We start from the raw sequence: 21472 nt of genomic DNA, 5'->3' as shown, positions 1-21472 counted from the left end.
ATATTCCTTCACGAGCAGCACAAGTCAAGCAAAATGGTTACAGCAATTGATTTGACTGAATCTGGTCGCCACGAAATGCAGTAACTTCTATGGAATATGTGTTGCTAGGGTTATTCTTCATTCTTCTTCCTTCCTCTCTTCTTCTTCTTCCTTCTTTCTTTATTCCTTCTCCTTTCCTTTTTCCTTCTTTCTTCTCTCCTTTATTCCTTCTTTTTTCTTCCTTCTTCCTATTCCTTCTTCCTTCATCTTTCTTCTTCTCCCTTTTCTATTTCTTTCTTCTTTCTTCTTTATTCTTTCTTCCTTCCTCTTCCTTTCTTTCTTCCGTATTCTTTCGTTTTTCCTTCTTTCTTCCCTTCTTCTTTCTTCTTCTTTCTTCCTTCCTTCTTACTTATTCTCCTTCTTCCTTCCTCCTTCCTACTTCCTCTTCTCCTTCCCTTTTCCTTTCTCCTTTTCCTTTTCCTTCTTCCTATCTATTTTCTTCTTTCTTTCTTTTTTCTTTCTTCCTTATCACTTCTACCTTTTATCTTCTACTTCATCTTCCTTCTTTCTTCCGTATTGTTCCTTCTTACTCTTCTTCTTCCTTCCTTCTTTTTTCCTTCTTCCTTCGTCCTACTTCCAATTTTTCCTTTTTCTTCTTCCGTTCTACTTCTTCACTTCCATTTCTCACTCCCCGTTCTTATTCGGCCTAATGGCCATTCGGCCTAATGACCGTGCGGCCCATCGACTTCATCTACCTTCGCCAAATGACCCAGCATCACACGTACTGTTTGAGAATCCTGAGATCATTGTTCGAGATTTTTGTCAGATCCAACACTCGAACGTATCGAGATTTAGCCACCATACGTAGAGGTCCATCTGAATTTCCGTGGTTCCGCATTTTTCGAGAAAATTCCATCATCGCTACCTCAAATAAACTTGATGAAATGCTTTTGTTTTCAGACAGATATTCTATTTTTACGAATTCAGAATCTCTATCCACGATGGACAGAGGGGCAGGGACTATGTCCTGTAAATTCCTATAAAAGCTGCATGATCCGTAGGCCCCACCAAAGCGACCGTGAGCAGCCAGCGTAAGTAACCTGGGGCTTCATTGTGCATCTCCTTTCGATAGCTCTTTCGTATGACAGTTTGATGGTTTGCTCGTTTGAGTCGAGATGACAATGCCACCCTGGTGTGTGGTGGGAAACAGCACCTCCGACGAGACAAGAAGTTTGCGTATACCATATAAGCCGCCTGGAAAACCAATAATTACGAGCAGTATAAGAAATAATACGACTCGATATAATCGGCAAAGACCAGGCGTCGAATAAAGGATCGATTGGAAGCTTGGAACATGGAACGTAGTCGTTAGATTTCGCAGGTTGCGACAGGAGATGAACTACATCCCGAACTTCGACGTCGTGGCACTGGAGATGCTGGACAGGACAGAAAGTGTGGAAAAGCGGACATCGAGCGGGTAAGATGCGCTAACGTGATTGGGTGGGAGCCAATCAACGCAAGGATGTGCTGAGTGGACAAAAGGTGTCCTTCAACTATAGGCATCATGACGTGCACTGTACACGAAGGGAGACCGAGACGAGAAAGAAGTCTCGCACAGCTGGAGAGCATGGAGCCCACTTCGGGCTAAAATCACGCAACACTATGAACGCGGTAGGAAGGAGTATGGACCGGTCATCGGACGTAGTTCGCACGTATCAAATGATAACGGCCAACGATGTAAACTTCGCAGCCTCCGCGGAATGGTAGCGAGCACTTTCTTTCCCGCAAAATATCCACAAGGCCACATGGAGATCGACCACGTTCTAAGCGACGGTAAGTTCTTCTCGACATCACGAAGTCCATCCTGCACCCTTACGCAGTGCGGTATTGAATCCGACCACTACCTCGTTGCATGCCTCGCTCAAAACTCTCGAGGTGTACAACAGCGTCGAAGTCGGACGCCGCGGCTAAACATTGGGCGAAGTTGATAGATTGTGCCAAGACTACGTGCAACAGTGGAAATGGCACTTCAGGGAAGTGCAGCTAGGCGCAGAGTCTCTTGACGATGGCTAGAGAAAGATCTGATCCCATTGAAAGTACCGCACCGCTGCATTGCACGGTGCTCCGGATCAGAGCAACGACTGGTATGACGGCGAATGAGAGTTGTTGAGGAGAAGAATCCAGATGGGCAAGATTGCGCAACACCGCAGAGGGCGAACGAGGACGATACAAACGGGCGCAAAACAGACAAAACTCGATTTTTCGGAGGAAAACGCACCAGCAGGAAGATCGAGACCGTGAGAGACGGAGCAAAGGTACCACGCATAACGCACGAAAGTTCTATGAGAAGTTAAACCGTTTACGGTAGGGCCACGTGCCACTGCGCGATATGTGGACATAAACGGAACCTCTTCAAACGAGCGTGGAGATCCAAAGGTGGCGGTAGCACCACGAAGAGCACCTGAATGGCGATGGCAGAAACGGTGGCGGATGATAATGAACCTGAGATGCAGCCATGTGGACTTCCGGCTCGAATCTCCAGGAAACCAGGAGGAGATCGGCAGGTGAAAAACATGAAGCCCTGGAGTTGACAACCACTCACGTGGTGAGGGACTTCAGAGCGCTGACTGGGTAATTACCATGGTTTGGAAGGATGAGGTTCGCGCAGGAGTGGATGGAAGATGTCGTGTTCCAAGCCGCGACTAACCCCAATGCAAAGAAGTTCGTGGGGCAGTACCGACGGGATTCATGGGCGATCGTTCCTGCCACAGACCAGGTGTTCGCTCACGTCAGGTATTGCAGAAATGCGCGAATACAACGTGCCCACATCATCTATTTATCGACCTCAAAGACGCATATGATACAATCGATTGGGACCAGCTATGGTAGCTAGCACGAAAACGGATTTGGATAAATTGATACGGTTGATCAAGGCGACGATGGATCCGGTGATGTGGTAGTTAGAGTTTCAGGGCTTCTCGAGTCCCTTCGAAACGCACAGAGAGTTGGCAAAGTGATGGTCTTTCGAGTCTTATTCAACATCACTCTGGAGGAAGTAATGCGAAGGCAGGGATTGACACAGTGGTACGATTTTCAAGAAGTCCTCCAGATATTTGGTTTCTCCGACGATATTGATATTGGCATGAAACTTTGAGAGGATGAGGAAGCCTACATCAGACTGAAAAGCGAAGCTAAACGGATTGGACTAGTCATCAACACGTCGAAAACAAGTCATGATAGGAAGAGGTTCAAGAGAGGAACGTAATCCACCCACCACGAGTTTGTATTGAGGTGATGAAATGAGATGATTGAAGATGTGCTTTGGCTCATTGGTGACCTCCGATAACGATACCAAGAGAAATTCGAGACATCATTTTTCCGCAGAGAGCATCGAGAGACTGATAAATTCTAAGCATCCATTGAAATTTTGTCGCAAGATTTGGTTATGAGTAATAAAGAAATTTGACCCAAGACGAAATTTTCTTCATAGTTAAAACATTATCTCTTGTCCAGGCTTGGCATTGGTCAAGCAATACCGTGGGCATCGAAACCTTACACTTAAGCACCTTAGTGTATGAAAAGTCATTAAAAATAGGAATCGAATGTTTAAACGTTTGTCATTGACACAGGTGCATGAAGGTTCTTTTGAAATGTTTCACATTTACTCATTAAAACTAAGAAAACATGATAAAATAATAAATTAAATCAACTATCTGACTGAACGTCCACCGTGGACTGCGTTTGGTGGGTGGAGATTTGTTTTGATTTTGTTTTAATTAAAAGCCTTCTTTCGAATTCTATGAAATCTTATCAAGTATCTGAACAGGAAAAGATTAATTATTTTTACATTAATTACCTTTAACCTCCTTTAGTTTATTATATCTCAAAGTGGACGGATTTCGTGCTGTACGGATTTCGGTCCGCAACGTGACTTTGTATAGGCACTGCATGGAAACATCTCTTTCTTTCGTTCTTCCAATTTGACATTGGCCTTGTTGTTTCTAATTTCTTTTGAGCGAGAAAGGACAAAGAGTCTGTGTAGTGTTTATGTCAATGCACGAGTTATTCATTGATTTTGAGACGGCGTGTTACTAAGAATGAATACTTTTCATTCACGAGTTCATGCAAGTGTTCATTTTAGTAAACAGCGCCGTCTCAAACGTCAGTGTTCATCTGGCATTGGGCATAGGCTCTATGAAACCAGAGATGCCAGATTTGAGACATACTTTCATTGAAGACATTTGAACTCTCGAAGACATTTATTTCGTGAGAAATTTTAAGACTTTTCAAAATATTTGAAGACTTATCTACTTATTTGAAGATACTTGAAGACAATCAATAAAGGAGAGAAAATATAATTTTATTTCTAGTTATAAATTCTGACTTCTTATATGGTGTCAGCCAACACACCAAGCGCCAGAAATATTTTCATTTTTTTAGTTTTTCATGTAATAGATTCACTTGGTCAAAAATCGATCGACATCGTTCAACGCCATAGTGAGGATCCTACAACGAATGTACGCATGACTACATGAAATACTTTCCGTTTGTCTTTTGCGAACAAAATATCACAAGTATCAGAAAGCGCTTGGTGGGTTTGGCTAATCCAACATATGCAAATTGTAACAAAAAAAATCAAAAGTTATAATAGTATTTGCTCTGAATCTCAAAACAAAAATACATTCACACTAGTTGGCTGATTGCAACGCATTTTAGACTTCATAGTAAGCACTTATCTTGGAGTTAGGCGCTGATTAAAAAATCCTGATGGCGTGTAGTAAAAGGTATTCCGATCATTACATTGGAACGCAATTGAACTCTTCTATGACTTGATTTAATCTATTCAATCGTTGAGCTAGAACCTGATCTTTTTCTAAATTCCTTAAATCTTATTTGATCTTTCGGTATGTCCATGTAACTTTCGTCTAAATATCTGACGGAAACTCTTTGAATTTTCGAATTTTAAAAGAATTTCCGATTATATGAAATTCAAGAATTGAAATTGTAAATTCACTCACAAATTTAATTTCAAAATTTCCGAAAAAACACATAAAGAAAATCCAAAATTTAAAAGGAAAATTCATCTTGATTTCACAATTCCCACAATAAACCCTTTTAATTTTCATTAAAAATTCTTACGAATGTCAATAAGAAATTGAAATTATGCTGGTGTTAAATGGGTATTTCATAATTTTCAAGGTAAATTTACAGAGGCCTAAATTGCGACGTGCACCTGAAGGAATAAAATAGATCCCATTTTGCGGTCTTTAGCCTCTTACTCAGAAACTCCTATCCCTACCTCCACGTGGTTCCGACCGGGGTGCGAGAAACGCAATATGATTATCAATTCATAAAAAAAATGTATTTTTTGCGAGAGCTTTTCGTTGGCGGTGCGCGTTCAGTAGGTCCTGATGAAGTGAATTGAGCCCGTCGCTGGCTCGCTTCTAGCTTCCGAGCTGTTTTCTTTATTACCACCTAGAAGTTGTTGACTATCTTCGAACAATTTGAAATCCCGAACTCCTTTTAAATATATTCGTCGTCGATCTCCAGTCTCTGCTTGTCTGGCATTCCGTCTTTTTTCAGGTTTTTATACTCTTCACGATAATCGCCAATCATTTCTTCTTCTAATTCCACAATTTCGTCTTTTGTTGAAACTCCTTCTGCAGCACCGTGCAAATACATCTTATCTGTCAGATTACAATAAATGCAAGTTGTATATCCGTGGCGATGGCATGCATTCTTTAAGTTCATTGTCTGGTACCACACACGTCCGGTGTCAGGCCATTAGGCCGTTAGGCCGAAGGCCATTTGGCTGAAGGTTATTAGGCCGAAGGTCATTTTGCCGAAGATCATTAGGCCGAAGGCCATTTGGCCGAAGATCATTATGCCGAATTAGCAAAAAGAAGCAAAAAGTGAAAAATGAGAAGTTCATTCTGCACCTTAAACCTTCTTCCTTTCTCCCTTCTTGCATCTTCCTTCTGCTATCTGTCTTCTTTTTCCTACTTCTCCCTTTTTTTCTTTTTCGCTCTTCCTTCTTTCTTCTCCCTTTTTCCTTCTTCTTCTTGCATTCTTCTTCCTTCATTCTTCCTTCATTCTTCTTCTTTCTTTGTTCTTCCATCCTCCTTCTTTCTTCTTCCTTTTCCTTCTTCTTCTTCCTTCTTTCTTCTTCCTTCTTTCTTCATTCTCTTCCTTCTGTCTTTTTTTCTTCTTTTCCCCACCTTCTTCTTTCTACATCCTTCTTCTTTCTTTTTTTTCTTCATCCTTCTTCTTTTATCCTTCTTTCTTTTTCTTTCTTTCTTCTTGTTTCTTTTTGTTTCTTCCTTTTTCTTCTTCCTTCTCAATTCATTTTCCTTCATCGCTCTTTTCTTTCTCCTACCTTCTTCCTATTCCTATTCCTTATTATTCATTCCTTCTTCCTTCTTTCTCCTTCCTTCTTCCTACTTTTTTCTTCCTTCTTCCTTCATCCTTCTTCCTTTTTTATTCTTCCTTCTTCCTTCTTCTTCCTTCCTTCTTTCTTCCTTCTTCTTCCTTCCTTCTTTCTTCCTCCCTTTTTTCTTCTTCCTTCACCTTCCTTCTTTCTTCCGTATTATTCCTTCTTAATTCTTCTTCCTTTTTCCTTCTTTCTTCCTTCTTCCTTCTTCCTGCTTCCTTCTTCCCACTTCCTCCTTTTTCCTTTTTTCTTCTTCCGTTCTATTTCTTCTTCACTTCGTACTACTCACTTCTCACACCCCCGTTCTCATTCGGCATATTGGCCATTCGGCCAATGACCGTTCGGCCTAATGACCATTCGGCTGGATGGCCTCCGGCCTAATGACCCGGCATTCTCAAACATACTGATTGAGAATCATTTTCTGACCTCTACGTATCTGAATTTCTGTGGTTCCGCATTTTTTTGAAGAAATTCCATCATCGCTACCTCCGAAATAAGTTTGATGCAAATACTTTTGTTTTCAGACAGATATTCTATTTTTTTTACGAATTCAGCAATCTTTATCCACGATGGACGGGGCAAGGGCAGCAGAGACTATGTCCAAGGGCTTGACGATCCCTCCCCAGCCCATCTGTGAGTTGTGGGGCTTGTCTAGGATGTGGTGGGGTTTAACAGTGGGCCCTGTTAAATTCCTATAAAAAGCTGTATGTATCCGCAAGTAGGCCCCACCAAAGCGACCGTGTACCGCTCAAAGCTCACAAGCCCAAGTCCTGGTGTCAGGTGGAAGACAAAACAGACCTGAAACGATGGCCCTCCGACGAGACAGGCCCAATAAGCCGCCTGGAAAACCAATAATTACGAGCAATATAAGAGATAATACGACTCGATATAATCGGCAACGACCTATCAGGTATCAGGTATCAGAACGTCGGCTCAGGAGGCACGTTCCCCTCAATTTGGGAGATTTGTGCCATCGCTTTCACTGGCCTTCTCATCATTTGCCTGACGGAAAGGAAGTGAAAAGGGGAAAGGAAGAGGAAGTGAAGTTGGAAAGGAGAATGGAACAGGTTTCTGGGGAAGGAGGATTAAACCAATAATACATACATACGATGCATTTTGTAAAACGCAATGAAACGCGAAGCATAAAAAATACTGGATAAGTCACACAATGCAGTTGCATATAATATACCATTTATAGGAAAGCCAATTATGTAGACTCACACGCATTAAGCTAGGGACAATGGACGAACGTCAAAGACGAAACACAGAGTACACTGTGGAAAACGCATAATGCGAATCCATATAGGTGACAATTTGTTGAAAAACTAGGTAAAAAAACATATTCATAACCCCACCCTTATTTAACCTCAAGTTGAGATTAGACAAGAGTAGCCGAAGCCGAACGTCAAAGCCGAAACACTGTGAAAAACGCATAATTCGAATCCATATAGGAGACAAACACAAAGTACATTGTAAAAAAACGCATAATGCGAATCCATATAGGTGGCAATTTGTTGAAAACTAAGTAAAACACATATTCATAGCCCCACACTTGAGATAGAAGAGATATTGACGGTGGCAAAGTCCCTCGACCCGAGTAAAGCACCTGGTCCGGACGGGATCCCGAATATGGCATTGAAGGCAGCCATAACGACTAACCTGAACATGTTTAGGTTGGCCATGCAGAAGTGTCTGGACGAGAGGACATTCCCGGATATATGGAAGAGACAGCGTTTGGTCCTGTTACCGAAACCTGGCAAGCCACCAGGAGACCCCTCAGCGTACAGACCAATCTGTCTTATAGACACGGTAGGGAAGCTACTGGAGAAGTTGATCCTGAACAGACTGTCGCCGTACGTCGAGGAGGTAGGAGGATTATCGAGCGAGCAATTCGGCTTTCGGAGAGGAAGGTCCACTCTGGGTGCCATTAAATCGGTGGTTGACACTGCAAAGGTCGCCATCGAATGCAAGCGGCGCGGTATACGTTACTGCGCAGTAATAACACTCGACGTGCGGAATGCATTCAACAGTGCGTGCTGGATGGAGATCGCGAACTCGTTGCTTCGGCTGGGAGTACCGGTAGGGCTGTATAAGATTCTGGGAAGCTACTTTCAGAATCGATTATTGATCTACGAGACAGACGAAGGCTTGGCTACCGCCCCCATCACGGCAGGTGTCCCACAGGGATCAATTTTGGGTCCATTGCTGTGGAACGTGATGTACGATGGCGTGCTGCGGTTGAAGCTCCCGCCAGGAGTCAAGTTAGTGGGATTCGCCGATGACGTAACCATGACCGTGTACGGAGAATCCGTCGAAGAGGTCGAATTGAATGCAGCCTATTCGATCAGCCTAGTGGAGGAATGGTTGCGCAGCAAGAAGCTACAGTTGGCGCATCATAAAACGGAGATGATAGTCGTTAACAATCGGAAATCGGTTCAGGAGGCGACAATTAGAGTCGGCGGCTGTGACATCACCTCCAAGAGATCTCTGAAACAATTGGGGGTGATGCTCGACGATAAGTTGAGCTTTAAAAGTCATGTCGACTACGCCTGCCAGCGCGCGTCGACGGCGATAGCGGCACTATCGAGGATGATGGCGAACAACTCTAGGGTGTGCTCCAGCAAGCGCAAGCTGCTGGCAAGCGTGGCGGTTTCAATACTACGATACGGAGGACCAGCTTGGGTGTCAGCGTTGAGCGTAAACTGCAACGTGCGAAAGCTGGAGAGTACTCATAGGCTAATGTGCCTGAGAGTTATCAGCGCATATCGCACCGTATCTCGCGAAGCGGCATGTGTACTCGCGGGCATGATGCCTATCAAACTGGTGGTAGAGGAAGACGAGGAGTGCTACGCCCTCAGGGGCACCGATAACGCTCGAAGGAATATAAAGGCAGCAACGGTAGCCAAATGGCAGAGAGAGTGGGACAACTCGCCCAAGGGAAGGTGGACCCATCGCTTAGTCCCAAGTGTGTATAACCGTCAGCCTTACTGACCTTCCCGGCTTAAAAGTGAGATGGCTTAAGCGCCACTCCCGAGGGAGACCATCCACCAATATTTGGGTTGCCCGACCGTTGAGACCTTTCAGGGGAAGAAGGCTCAGTTTTTAAATTTGGTCCGGGAAGTAAGATGGCTGACTGAAACTGTCCACAAAAAGAAACGCTACTAATGCGGTTTATGAGTATAATTATCTAAAACAAGATTATAATTATCGGCCAGTGATGAATTATATAAAAGGGGTTTTGTCATCACCGGCAAGTATCCCGAAATTCCCAATCGAACCGACCCGTGTCCGACTAAAAAGTTGCCCGGTTGGTTTCGGAGCCAACCTCCCCAGTAAAACAATTTCTACAACAAAAAACTACAAACGGGACACGTGTGACATGAAAAACACTCAACTCATTTCACTTAATTGGGACCAACATTTATTGCGTAAATCTATCTGTCCGCTTCCTTAACATTCATACGGTACAGCTGAAATGTTTCTACATTACGCGTGGAAAAACGAGCTTTTATCCAGACCAATACAAGCTTTATTCACAACATTTATCTTACACTAGTGTTCATTTCTCTTCGCTCTTCTCACTCAACCTTTCCCATGCTATGGTCCCTGTCTACCTATCGTGTGTGCTTTGGCTAGGTGTGCATTCTAATGACGTGCTATTTCGAATCTCTCGTTCGCCTCGGCGAACGCAACGGGTTTTCGATTCACAGAATTTCGATATTCACGGTCTTACAAAAACGGCCGTGCACGCCACGCAACGGAAACTATGTTGCGGCGTGAATTAAATTGTCGTCATGCGCATGAATATAATAGGTGGTGGGTACTCACAGACCTTTACATGGTGACGATGACGCCGCCGGATGAACGGAAAGGGGGTGGCGGTGAATTCCCTGCGGCTCTCTCGTTCGGCGATGAAGCTCTGTTGCCGCCGGGGGTAGGCGGATTGCCTTTCTGCTGCTGCTTGGCGGTCGGTTTACTCGTTCATCGCTACTTACTCACTCCGATTGCACGCGACACGACCCGTGCGTCAAGGTTCTGCTAGTCGTCACTAGAGGAACGGAAACTACGTTTGCGCTTGATGTCGTCCTGCCTAGAGAGCGAGGAAAACGGATGCGTCCCTCTTCCGGCGTGCCTTGGGAAAACTTATGAGCCTGAGTGTGGGATCAGAAATGGCCGCGGGGAGTTCGGTTGTGGGGCCACGGACGGTTGAACGGCTTGGCAATAAACCTTTAAATAATTCGTTACACGACCAACGTGTTATTTTAGACCGTTCACAAAAGCACAAAATAGCACAAATTACCTTTACTGGACCAGAGCCACACACGATAACACACCGCCTATTAACAATCGCACACACAATTACTGATAGCTACAACTAGGGAAAGGGATTTAAATTTAATTAAGTTCAACTAATTGACTATCTTTCATGTCACCTTATACAAGACACCACGGCGCGAGAACTTTGGGCCACTCCTGCCTCTTCCACGGATCAGTTCGAAGTGAACTTGATCAACTTGGGAATCCTCAGATTAACCGCCAAATTGCAAATTGCATCACCGGACATCACGAAGTTAATTTCGTGATTCCGAAAATTACTCTCGCGCTCTAAATAATCATATTCGCGCATGTTTGCATCTCTTTCCACGAACAGCTTCAATCATCCATCTCGCTGTTCGGCCCCAAAATCTTGGGTGGAAAGAAAACGCCAAAGGTCATTGCAACCTGAAAGGATTCTCAACGGGTCGATGCACGCGGGCGATAGCATGTGCTACAAGCCACCCGGCAGATTTGATCCATTTGGGCAATCAATTCCCACGGCCGCTCACAACGTCAGTAGGAACTCACACAATTAATTTTGTTTTGCGCTTCTTGAGAGTGCCGCTCATGAACAGAATGAACGCTAATGTAGTGAATTTTGAATTTGTGCTCTAGGCTGGTTCAACATATTTGGCAAATTATCAAATTGATTTATTAAATCCTAATCACGAATATTACGAGTAACATATATTGAACAATAAAACATGAAACGACATGCTCGTTACATTATTCCCCACTAAATGTACGAAAATTTGATTGGCATTGGAATGGAGATTACAATTACCAATCAAATTTTCGTAGGCCTAAATCTACCACAGAATATATTTACATATTTACAAAGTGCGAGGTACTATAATGTTGTATTTAAATTCGGGGTCATATAGATTCATCATCAACCGAAGTTGACTCCCTCTCTGTTTACAGCACAAATTCTATTACGGAATATGTCTGCCACTGACCATCAACGACATTATGTCTCCGGTCTCCAGCGAAATTAAACATTAACAAAATAGAAATACTCACAACAATTTAAAAGACGGTAACTTGATTTGGACGGAAAAAGCAAATGGAAATGATTCATAGAATGGATTATTGTTGTTGTTGTTGATGACCTCAAGCACGCAAAATCGGAAAAATAACAAAAAGAAACGAACAACATTTAAAAGGCATCAACTCAAAGTCGTCGACAAACGATGAGTGAGCTCACGCAAAAACTGACACGAAACGATACATTATCTTCTACACCAGGACTCTTTGCCGATTAACGAAGACAATGTACACGAAAATTTCCACCTAAGTGGACGCAGACCGATGAGTTGGAATTGCAATCTGAAGCCCAACACGTGGCGAGCGCGCAAGATTCAATCCTTCTCATCAAAATAACTGTTTCTGTACACAGCTTGCTGCCACGGATAATTATCCGCGATAACGCTAACTGTTGTACTGAAACGAAAATTATCATCTTGAATGAATTTTTAAACACCGGGATTTACCCGACAACAAAATTCTACAAGAGATTTTTAAAACAAACATTTACACAAAATTACCATTCATACACCCCTTGCAATCAAAACCATAAATGAACCGACTGAGCTTTGATTAGTTCATCGCTCAGTTCATTCTGCACTCATACCGGTCTATCAAACATTCCAAGCCATCAACAAAAAAAGGAAACGTCAAAATAAACAGTGAAGTGTGATCGGAAGGCAAAATTGTCGTGAAATATCGTGAAATTTCACCGTTAAAGAAGGTGAATTCGGTGGAATTAGTGAGAATGAATCCTTTTGAGGGGAGTGTTAACGCGGGTGGAAGATGCTTTCAGGAGAGTATGAGATATTCGTTCCAAAACATTGGGTGTAAAGTTTGTGTTTGTTTTTCCTTTTCTTTTTTTTATACAGTTGGGCCGACCTCAGCAGGATACGTGGGATACTGGACGACTAGGACGAAGGAAATAATTGAAGGACGATGGGAAAGAACATGAATGGGACTTTATATGGGTGAATGGACTAGGACTGGATAATATTTGTGAACTGCGAGGACGAAAACGGAACGGAATGCTTACGGGTGGAAATCTACTGCGCTACACAATGGAAACGACTACAAAACAGGTAAGAAAACGTACTAATTTACAAATTAATGAACGTAGGCAATAAACTAATGAATTATTTCACTTTTTAGGGACGATGTGCAACAAACTAAACAACTGAACAAGAAACTCTGTGTATAACAAATGGAATAAATTAACGAAATTATATGTGGAAGATAGGGAAAGGACGAAAACCAAGACTAAATTGACTATATTTACAAAGATGACGTACCCCAAAAAAAGTTCATAAATTCGTGAGTGATTTTCGATATTTACTTCTAACAAATAGGCTAACTACTAATATTATTGCTAAAGATTAGGGTACTAGATCTACTATAAACTAACTAGGTATATACCTATTTACAATCGCGCAGCCACTGTGGGCCGTAAATTCGCTCGAGTTGAATTTGATTATTCGCGTTGTTTTGTAGTCTCTTCCGGTCGGTTAAGGAACAATCTCGGTACCCTCAGTGTTTGGTCCATTCGAAAACTTTCCTCCCACGAGTCCGTCGAAAATTGCCCTAGAAGATGTAATTAACCCCGTAGGTGTTTTTTTCTCATCGTAATCTGTGGTCACTCACTAGGAGGTTCATAGCTTGAAAAGGCTACCACTTATTGGCTTGGACGAGTTTTCATCTTCTTCAACCTATTGGCGAAGTAGACCCCCAATCGTTTCCCGTCCTGATCCTCCAGTTCATAGGTGTTAGTCCCCAAAATTTTTCGCACCACAGCGGGTTCGTATTTTGGAGCTAACTTCCGACAAAATCCCTTCCCTTTATTGGACAATTCAAAGGTTTGTTTTAATAGCATTTCGCCCACCGCGTAGGTGGGGCAGTTAGGATTGGATCTTAGGTTGTACGTTTTGGCATGTTTTGCGTAGGCGGTCGACAAATTCACCTTGATCTGATCGAATAGCTTTTGCCTTTTTTCGGCCGCAGTGTTGTCGGTGATGTTGGTCGATGGTACGTTGTCGCGAATTCGCGAGTATTCAGTTCCGTCGGAGATTTTGTTCCTTCCGAACACTACAAAGTACGGGTTGTGCTTCGTCGAGTCGTGAACAGAGTTTCGGATAGCCTCCGCAATTTCCTGTAAATTATCCGACCAGTGATTGTGCTCTCCTTTGAGCGTGGCTCGTATGGCAGTCGTGATAACCCGGTTGACCCTTTCGGTATTATTAACCTGCGGGTGGTAGGCCGGGGTTAACCAGTGCGAAACCTTATATTTGTTCAACAGTTCTTTGAACTGTTTCGACACGAATTGAGAACCGTTGTCGGTCAATACTGTCTCTGGGACGCCGAACAACCGAAATATCGAGTTCTCCACAAATTCCACCAACGAATGAGCTTTAGCTTCTCTGAATGGCTGCACCAGAATGAACTTGCTAAAGACGTCCGTGGCCACTAAGAGACAAGTGTGCCTACCACGTCCTGACGGCGGTAATGGCCCAACGTAGTCGAGAGTGACAAACTGCCATGGATACTCGACGGGCTTCTGAGAACCCATTGGTGGTGTCACGTTGATGTTTCCGGACTTGCTGACCAGGCACTTCAGGCAACCTCTGCAGAATCTGCGCACCTCTTCATTCATGCGAGGCCAGAAATATCGCTGTTTTACCGTCGCTAGCGTCTTCTCGTACCCCAGATGAGCCTTTTCGTGCTCGTTACGAATTATGTCCTTCCTCTGCGCTGAATTTGGAATAAGTTTCCACTCGAACCGTGGGTCAGTTTGGCGATTTTGCTTACTGACGTACCGATAAACTTGACCATCTACCACACGGAAGTCAGTGTGCTTTCCTGGGTCCGCCTGGATTTTGTCAATCAGGTCTTCATATTCGAAATCAGGTACAGTTGCTATGACCGTGTCTATCTCTATGGAACGGGACAAGCAGTCAGCGGTAATGTTCGCTTTTCCTTTCCGGTATTCCAGATCGAAGTCATAAGACTGTATGCGAAGCGCCCACCGCAGTAACTTGGCATTTCCTGTCTCCGTTCCGACGTTGAAGAGCCACAACAGGCTTCTGGCGTCGGTTATCACGCGGAACTTCGTACCTTCCACGTAATGACGGAAGTGGTGTATTGCAGATAGCACGCCCAGACATTCCTTTTCAACGGCTGAATAACGACGTTGGGTACGATTGAGCTTTTTGCTAAAATAGCTTATCAATAGCTTATCGGAAGCATCAGACTCGATCGTGAAAATTTTCCCGAAGTCTGGGTTACCGAGTACCGGTGCCGATGTGAGGACCGCTTTCAACTCTCGGAAAGCCTCCTCAGCTTCCTTCGTCCATTTCAACGTTTTGTTCTCCTCCGTTAGCAAGTTTGTAATAGGGGGCGTAACCTTCATGCATTTTTTATGAAGCGTTGATAGAACCCTGCAAGGCCCATCAACCTCCGTATGTCCTCCTGTGTTTTTGGCTGCGCATAATCGAGAATCGGCTGGATCCTTGACGTGTCTATGGCCACCCGTTCTCATTGAGGAGGTAGCCTAAATAGACCACTTGTTTTCGGCAGAATCTGGATTTCTCGATTGAAATCGTCAGTCCGGCCTTCCGCAATCTTTCTGCGACGATTCGCATTAGCCGTAGGTGCTCCTCGAAGGTTTGCGACGCGATCACTATGTCGTCAAGGTAGACGAAGACGTACGGTTCTAGGTCAAAACCTATCGCCTTGTCCATGAGTCTCGACATAGTGAACGGTGCATTGGTCAATCCGAAAGGAAGTACCTTGAACCGGTATACGCCTTTTGCCGTTCTGAACGCCGTGTAATTGCGACATTCCTGCTTCAAGGGTATCTGGAAGTAGGCGTCTTTGAGGTCGATGACCGTAAAGAATTTCGCTTTCCCCAATTGCCGGAATATGTCTTGCATATTCCGCATTGGGTACGTATCCTTCACGGTCATTTTATTTATTCTTCGCGAATCCAGACACACCCTCACTTTTCCGTTCTTTTTCATTACGGGAACAAGAGGGTTAGTCCATTCGCTATAACACTCTTCTATAGCATCTAGACTTTTGAAGCTCTCTACTTCCTCGTCTATCGCGTGCTGTATATAAGGCGAACACTTGTACATAGGTGTATTCTGTGGGTTTGCACCCTCCTTCAGTACGATCTCATGCTCGAGTAGGCTTGTCCTTCCCAGCTTACCCACTCCTGTTAACTCGAACTGCCTTACTACGTCCGCTAGTTGTCTCCGTTGTTCCGCTGTGAGGTCGTGTTCGGTTTCAATTTCGTCTAAGTTGGGTGTCGTTTGAGTTGGACCCTCGTAGACAGGAATCTCGAGTGTTTCATCCTCCTCAACTGTTTCCAGCTTCGGTATCTCGCCAGATGGCTCCACCGTAAAACACAATGGTGAGCTGTTCTGGTACTCCACCGTCTCCAGTTCTTCCATTCCTCGTCCCAAGTCGATCATCGGCTTAATGCCGAAGGAGTCCCAAAAATCGGCACCCAGGATCAGCTGCCGAGAAATCTCTGGAACCACTAGCGTGGGAATGACTTTAGTTAATCCTTTGAAGGAGAATGGTACATTGACATACCCTAGACAACCGTAAGTCGATCCGTCCGCCGTTGTAACCCGGATGGCCGCTGGTTGTATTTTTAGTCTGTACCGGTCTACCAAATCTAAGGAATTCAAAATACTGATCCCTGCTCCCGAATCTAGTAAGGCATCCCATTCCGTGTCGAATATTTTCACTCTAATGTGAGGACATTTAGTATTGTGGATCCTAATATGGTAAATCTGTGAAAATGGGTTAAACGTTTCGTTCGGTGTTGCTTTCTTGGGAATCCTGGATGTCGGAGGATGAACGACTTCCCGCCTTCGTTGCATCCCCTTATTCGTTTCTGACGATCACCTCCTGTAGACCTGGAGCAGCGCTCACAGGTTCGGATGGTTCTTCCCAAACTGCCGCAGCCGTAACAGAAAATGACTTTCGGCTTTTGGCACTGCCTCCAACCATGCCCTTGCTCTTGGCAATTCCAGCATGCGAGGAGACTTGAATTGGCCGTCTGCCCAGAAGTTGTGTTCCGCTGACCGCTTGCAGCTGCGTGTACCGTCTCTCTTCCACCGTCTCGGAAGTTTCGGCCACCAATCGCGTTGATTGAAGGTGACTGCTCGCCCTCACTGTCACTGTAGTCTGCTGCTATCTGATTTACTGGTCTACGAAAATGATGATCTCCAGGCTGCTGTTGCAATTGAGGATCAGCCGCGTCAATCCGATGATTTAGCCGGATCAGCTGCTGGAGATCTTCAACCTCCACCAACGAAATTTTCGACCTGTAATGTTGGCGCATGTTGTCCCACACTACCTCAAACTTGCGACGCTTTGAAAGCGGCCGAGACAACAAACGATCCAACTTCTCAATCTCCGAAACGAACGCGATGAATGACTCTCCCCTGAGCTGCTTCCTTTCATGGATCTTAGACCTTATACCCTGGTCCATGTTAGGGTTGCCGAACCTGTAAGTAATCGAGGTTTCAAAGTTATCCCACGTTACTAGCTCATCTACAAAGGTAAAAAACCAATCTGAAGCTGGTCCTTCTAGCAACATGTGGATATCCCTTAATAAGATTTCCCTCGAAATCCCTTCACGCTCTGCCAACTTCTTGGTTTTATACAGAAAATTTTCGACAGACCCGGATCTCTGCTCACCGGAAAATCTTAATTTCCACTTCTCGATGCGGCTCTGCCACAGTTGTCTGTGGTTTGGTCCTACTCCGTATGGTCTGACTGTTCCGCGATAACAGTTGTCATAATCCGAGCTTGAATGATCCTCTGCTTCAACCCTCGGATCCCTACCTCTTCGGTTAATCTGTTGGTTGCTCCCTGTCATCCCATGATACCCTCTGGAGGCCGAGTATGGTTGCCGTGCTGATCTTCCCATGCTGGGTTGAAGGAATACTTCATCGTCGCTACTCGTCTCTTGGTCGTTGGCGCGGTAAATAGGTGTACCACGCTGTGCCCAACGGCTATCCGATTCTGGTGCACCTCTGCGAGTCCCATTCTGCAACATGGACTTAGATGAAGGTCGTGGAAACGTCGATTGCCACTCTCGATTCGCTGGAGGATGTAGCTCACTTTTGGTGGGAAATAATTTCGAATGTTCAGGCTTTCTCTGTCCCAGGTCCCGTGACTGGTTAGTATGGATACCAATGTTCAACGTGTTATCATCTGGCTTTGGCTGAGTTGCTTCGGCCAGCTTTGCTGTTAATTCTGACAACGCTTTTTGCATTTCTTCCCACTCTACCCGACTGACTGTTACCTCGGACGACTTCTGATCACCCAACGGAACTGCCTGTTTTGGGATGGTTCCTGTAGATTTCCCGCCATTTGAATCAGTATTTCTGGAACTGTTACTAGACCGCTTTGGTATTGATCCACTACCTTGACCTCCTACTGCCCCTTCGGTGTTTGTTAGAATGCTATTGATTTGACCAATAACCGGGGTATGAGGTGGCCCAAACTGATAGTGCTTCATCAATGCTTCGATCCTTTGACCCAATGCTCTTCGAATTCCTTTTTCTTCCTCCCCAGAAGCCCTACTCCATTTTACCCGATACCAATAGTGCAAAACCCTGGATTCATATTTTGCTTCAACTTTCCTCTCCAGAGCTTTCTCGAGAGTATCAATTCTGCCCTGAATATGTTCCACTTCTTCCGTTATTGACAAAGGTGATTTGTGACAAATTCCTTCTTTAGCGTCATTCTTGAACAAACTTCTTAAATGCCGTTGTTTCCCTGCCAAATCAAGGTTAAATACGTCCTGTGGTTGATTCCGAACCAGGAATTCGAAATCGATCTCCTCTTGATTGAGATCTTCTGCACGAGGGAATATGCGAAACATGTTGAGCGATAGATCAATTTTTAATGTAACTCGTAATAGTGAGCAATGAAATATTCAACTACAAGCGTGTACCAATGAATTTTACTAGAAATAAGTTAGATTTTACGAAGTACAAAATAAATAATAATAAATTAGAAATGAATAATATAAATGTATAATACAATAGAAATACGATAACAACGAGAAAATAATGTAATGAGCAACAGATTATCAACAAAAATAAATAAATAATTTAACAATGAAAAAACGTGCAATAAATATACAAGACAATACTTTTAAATTTCAACTAAATGTTCCTACTATAGAAAAATATATTTTTAAAGAAAGAAACATGAAAAGCCTTTATTTCGTTGGGCGCCAGTTATAACCGTCAGCCTTACTGACCTTCCCGGCTTAAAAGTGAGATGGCTTAAGCGCCACTCCCGAGGGAGACCATCCACCAATATTTGGGTTGCCCGACCGTTGAGACCTTTCAGGGGAAGAAGGCTCAGTTTTTAAATTTGGTCCGGGAAGTAAGATGGCTGACTGAAACTGTCCACAAAAAAGAAACGCTACTAATGCGGTTTATGAGTATAATTATCTAAAACAAGATTATAATTATCGGCCAGTGATGAATTATATAAAAGGGTTTTTGTCATCACCGGCAAGTATCCCGAAATTCCCAATTGAACCGACCCGTGTCCGACTAAAAAGTTGCCCGGTTGGTTTCGGAGCCAACCTCCCCAGTAAAACAATTTCTACAACAAAAAACTACAAACGGGACACGTGTGACATGAAAAACACTCAACTCATTTCACTTAATTGGGACCAACATTTATTGCGTAAATCTATCTGTCCGCTTCCTTAACATTCATACGGTACAGCTGAAATGTTTCTACATTACGCGTGGAAAAACGAGCTTTTATCCAGACCAATACAAGCTTTATTCATTACAATTATCCTACACTAGTGTTCATTTCTCTTCGCTCTTCTCACTCAACCTTTCCCATGCTATGGTCCCTGTCTACCTATCGTGTGTGCTTTGGCTAGGTGTGCATTCTAATGACGTGCTATTTCGAATCTCTCGTTCGCCTCGGCGAACGCAACGGGTTTTCGATTCACAGAATTTCGATATTCACGGTCTTACAAAAACGGCCGTGCACGCCACGCAACGGAAACTATGTTGCGGCGTGAATTAAATTGTCGTCATGCGCATGAATATAATAGGTGGTGGGTACTCACAGACCTTTACATGGTGACGATGACGCCGCCGGATGAACGGAAAGGGGGTGGCGGTGAATTCCCTGCGGCTCTCTCGTTCGGCGATGAAGCTCTGTTGCCGCCGGGGGTAGGCGGATTGCCTTTCTGCTGCTGCTTGGCGGTCGGTTTACTCGTTCATCGCTACTTACTCACTCCGATTGCGCGCGACGCGACACGTGCGTCGAGGTTCCACTAGTCGTCACTAGGGGAACGGAAATAACGTATGCGCTTGCTGATCGTCCTGCCTAGGGAGCGTGGAAAAACGGAAGCGTCCCTCTTCCGGCGTGCCCCGGGAGAACTTCTGAGCCTGATGGTGGGGTCAGAAATGGCCACTGGGAGTTCGTTTGCGGTGCCACGGACGGATTAACGGCTTGGCAAGAAACCTTTAAATAATTCGTTACACGACCAACGTGTTATTTTAGACCGTTCACAAAAGCACAAAATAGCACAAATTACCTTTACTGGACCAGAGCCACACACGATAACACACCGCCTATTAACAATCGCACACACAATTACTGATAGCTACAACTAGGGAAAGGGATTTAAATTTAATTAAGTTCAACTAATTGACTATCTTTCATGTCACCTTATACAAGACACCACGGCGCGAGAACTTTGGGCCACTCCTGCCTCTTCCACGGATCAGTTCGAAGTGAACTTGATCAACTTGGGAATCCTCAGATTAACCGCCAAATTGCAAATTGCATCACCGGACATCACGAAGTTAATTTCGTGATTCCGAAAATTACTCTCGCGCTCTAAATAATCATATTCGCGCATGTTTGCATCTCTTTCCACGAACAGCTTCAATCATCCATCTCGCTGTTCGGCCCCAAAATCTTGGGTGGAAAGAAAACGCCAAAGGTCATTGCAACCTGAAAAGGATTCTCAACGGGTCGATGCACGCGGGCGATAGCATGTGCTACAAGCCACCCGGCAGATTTGATCCATTTTACGGCCGCTCACAACGTCAGTAGGAACTCACACAATTAATTTTGTTTTGCGCTTCTTGAGAGTGCCGCTCATGAACAGAATGAACGCTAATGTAGTGAATTTTGAATTTGTGCTCTAGGCTGGTTCAACATATTTGGCAAATTATCAAATTGATTTATTAAATCCTAATCACGAATATTACGAGTAACATATATTGAACAATAAAACATGAAACGACATGCTCGTTACATGTGTCGGCATGGATTAGCAGACCTCATGGGGAGCTAAACTTTGGCTTGACCCAGTTCTTAACAGGCCATGGATGCTTCAAGTGGTACCTACACAGGTTTGGTCACGCGGCTTCTCCCACCTGTCCGCAATGCCCAGACGTTACAGAAACGGCTGAACACATCCTGTTCACATGTCCTCGGTTCGAAACGGAGAGGAGTGCGATGTTGGGGGCATGCGGAACAGACACCAACACCGATAACATCGTCATAAAAATGTGCCAGAACCCAGAACAGTGGAGAGCGGTTGCAAGAGCGACGTCCAGGATAGCCGACATCCTGCAACGAAGTTGGCGCATAGAGCAGCAGCAGGCAGCCGTTACGGATAGCGGACCATGAGTCGTGGAAGTCGTGAAT

General features: G+C 44.3%; 1 long non-coding RNA gene across 1 annotated transcript; it reads right to left on the bottom strand.

The window, feature by feature from the left end:
• Positions 1–19652: 19652 nt before the first annotated feature.
• LOC134225689 (uncharacterized) lies at positions 19653–20539 on the bottom strand. The gene is made up of 3 exons (XR_009983305.1): positions 20482–20539; positions 20349–20423; positions 19653–20275 (listed from the first exon to the last, which is right to left on the bottom strand). It is a non-coding gene; the product is annotated as an uncharacterized LOC134225689 (long non-coding RNA).
• Between the last annotated feature and the right edge of the window lie 933 nt (positions 20540–21472).

The sequence above is a fragment of the Armigeres subalbatus genome, chromosome 3, assembly GCF_024139115.2.
Source record: "Armigeres subalbatus isolate Guangzhou_Male chromosome 3, GZ_Asu_2, whole genome shotgun sequence".
Classification (NCBI taxonomy): Eukaryota; Metazoa; Arthropoda; class Insecta; order Diptera; family Culicidae; genus Armigeres; species Armigeres subalbatus.
Note: the sequence above shows the minus strand (reverse complement) of the source record. Positions and strands in the feature narration are given on the sequence as shown.